The following is a 3,683-nucleotide window of genomic DNA, read 5'->3' on the forward strand; positions in this document are numbered from 1 at the left end:
TATGATTCCTAATGCCAATATTACTCGTACATATGCCAATGTTACAAACATCAAAGTTGTGCCTTCGTCTTCTAATGCTGCGCATGAGTCGCCAACTATTAGCATGTATGCTTCTCATGTTTTCAATGCGCTGCCCGCTACGCCTGTTATTGATAAGAACGCCGATGTTGGGGTTGCTGGTGCTGCTGATGCTAACAATCATAGTGTTGGTGTTAAGGCACCTATACCAAGTAATGGTGCATAGTGGTCCACAGTGGAGAAAAAAAAGTGTAAAAACTTGAATAAGAAGACTGTTTGGGGCGCTAATTCAAATATTGAGTTGGAGGTTGCAGTTCGACTCAAGTGGTTGCATTTATCTTCCTTCTCAAAATCAGTCACGGAAAATAATATTATTGACTATGTCGCAAAGCACTCAACTGTCAATAAAAATAGTATGTCTTGCTACAAGCTGGTAAAAAAAAGGTATACCTGATGCTGACTTGAAAAGGATAAATTTCAAACTAGGTGTTCCTGAGTACTCATTGGAATCTATATTAAACTCAGACCTCTGGCCTGTCAATGTGGCCGTTCGTCCGTTTCGTTTTTTCGAGAAAACATTGCCCGATCATCAAACAGCTTAGCGGAGCCGGCTTCTAATGACCGCAAATCTATTAAAATATACTTTCAGAGGATATGCGCCCTCTGAGTTCGCAATTGGAGTATGACGTATTTGTTATCGAGACATGGCTTAATGAAAAATTTTTCGATGCTGAGTTTTTTGATCTGAACCGCTATGACGTTTTCCGTAAGGAGCGAGATGCCGTAAAAACTGGTTGCTGTAGAGGTAGAGGTGGGGGCGTGCTAATTGCCTCCCGTTGTGAACTTCAAGCGTCTTCAGTAGCATTAAAATGCACCGATTCCATGCTTGATCAGCTTTGTGTGCGACTGAAAGGTGCCTCAGGATTGCTATACCTCTGCGCATCTTATATTCCGCCAGCCAGTGAGCATCGCATTTATTGTACTCATGTCGATAACATTATTGCTCTACAATCGGAAATTAGTGCTCACCAGTTATGTGTTTTAGGCGACTCTAACCTTAGAAATATTTCGTGGACCTACTTTCACAACAGCATGTATTTAACTACATCTAATATTAGCAGTAATACCGAGTCCTACTTAGTTGATAATTTCTTAAGTATCGATTTAACACAAGTCAATAGGTTTTCTAATAGTCTAAACGGGATCTTAGACTTAATTTTTGTTAGCAATAACATTAAGTTTAAATTATATTTGCCCTGTACCGCAATTTCCCCGCCTAATATGCATAATTTTCCTTTAATATGGAGACTGAGTTTTTTTGAATACTTTTGCATTTCTAGAGATATGCAAAGGGTTTCCTTTAACTATGGCTCTTGTGACTTTGACTTTCTTGACCATACATTTTCCTCTATTGATTGGAATGAAGTTTTTGGGTCAGGCGATGTTGCTTTTTGTTTTAATGAATTCAGGAATATTATTTTTAATCTAAGCAAAATGTATATACCTGTTCATCCCAAAAAGTCTTACAAGCTACCTTGGCACACGAGGAAGATGAAGCGTCTTAAGAATCTTAGAAATAAGTTCTTTAAAAAGCTTAAGCTAACTAAGGACAGCACACACTTTTTTACTATACTAGTTACAGAGATCAGTTAAATACTCTCAATAAGTCCTGCTATAGGGGTTACATTGCCAATTTTGAAAGAAGCATTACAACCAATCCAAAATGTTTCTGAAACTACATTAAGTCTATGAAGGGTATATCTAATGTTCCCACCTCGGTTTTTTATAAGAATGCTACGGCAGCCTCGTTATATGAGGCAGCTAACCTTTTTGCAGATTTCTTTGCCTAAAATTTTGTAGCAGATGATGGGGTTGGTGAGCTAACTGCGGATAGTGAAACTAACAATATGGAGTGTGCTTCCATCGATGTAGGCTCTCTGATTCTCACAGACGAAGATATTATTGATGGTATTAAGAATCTTAAACATTCTTGTCACATAGACGAAGATGGCATGTCTGCTATTTTGTTAAAGAAGTGCGTTTCCTTAGTAGAACCCTTAAAATGTATCTTCAATAAGTCGCTATCGTCAGGCATTTTTATTAAGGAATGGAAGCATACCTCCATCACGCCGATATTCAAAAGTGGTAATAAGAGTGATGTCAGCAACTACCGTCCGATCTCAAAACTAACTACAGTTTCTAAACTCTTTGAAGTTATAATAAAAAATAGGCTGTTTTATACTTTCCGCGGGTAATTTGCTCCAATCAGCATGGTTTGTTGCAGGTAGATCCACTGTAACTAATCTCGCCGTTTTTACTGACGACTGTATTAAAATGGATACAATATACACGGACATTTCCAAGGCATTTGATAGAATTTCGCACACGATTTTAATTAGTAAACTTTCGCAGCTTGGGTTTCACTCGTCCATGCTTCAGTGGATAAAGACCTATCTATCACACAGAACTAGTTCTGTTGTTCTTGATGGCGCTTCTTCGAAGACCTTTTTGCTCACCTCTGGAGTTCCGCAAGGTAGTATATTGGGCCTACTATTCTTCTTAATATTTATTATTGACATCGGGTCGTGCTTTACTACATCTAAGTATCTCTTATACTCAGATGATTTAAAAGTCTACTCAGTTATCAGATCTAATAATGACACGCTTCTACTTCAAGCTGATCTCGACAGATTATTTTTGTGGTGTGTTAAGAATCGCTTATTTCTTGACATTAAAAAATGTAACCAAATCACGTTTTCAAAATAATCTACACCGCTACCCACATCATACCGTATTTCTGATACTAGATTGGAGTCTCTCAAGGTAGTTAAGGAACTAGGAGTATTTTTCGATTCGAAATTTACTTTCATTACGCATGTAAATTATATCGTCGCTAATTCATTTTCGATGCTAGCTTTTGTAAAACGCAACAGTACTGCGTTTCTGAATCCCTACACTCACAAAGTCTTATACTCTGCATTTGTTCGGTCAAGATTAGAGTACGCTGCCTTTATTTGGAGACCTTATTACCAAGTCCACATAAACAGGATTGAGTCAGTCCAGCGCGTGTTTATCCGACACGCCTTAAGATCGCTTAACTTCTCCGACCCTATCCCATCCTATTTTTCACGTTGTCAGTTAATTAACTTAATGCCGTTGCATAACCGAAGAATTTTCCTGTCAATTTCCTTCATTTTCGATGTAATTTCCGGTAACGTTGATTGCCCCTTATTGCTCAGCAGAATTTATTTCAATGTTCCTAGCAGAATTTTGCGGCATACTGATTTGTTTAGAGTCGCTGTTAGCAAAACTCTTTACAGCCGAAATGCTCCCTTAAATAGAACTTTCAATACGATTTCTAGTTCTCTAAGAACATCCTGTTGTTAGACTTCATAAACAAATAAATAAATAATGGCCCGTAGTTATAGTCAAAATAAAGTCGACTCTAAAGTTAAAAGCAGGTTTTTTTTTGACAGATATCCCATAGAAAGTTATGTCAAAAAGCTGCCTTTAACTTTAGAGTCGACTTTATTTTGATATAACTACGGGCCATTATTTCTTACGCTATATAAACGCGTTATCAATGGACAGTCATACAAGTTCCAACTTCTACTTGACCTTTGACGTACGTCAAAGGGAACATAGTCTTCTTCTTATTATTATTT

Source organism: Rhagoletis pomonella, unplaced genomic scaffold, assembly GCF_013731165.1.
Source record: "Rhagoletis pomonella isolate Grant_MI unplaced genomic scaffold, Rhpom_1.0 Rhpom_scaffold_00074, whole genome shotgun sequence".
Lineage (NCBI taxonomy): Eukaryota > Metazoa > Arthropoda > Insecta > Diptera > Tephritidae > Rhagoletis > Rhagoletis pomonella.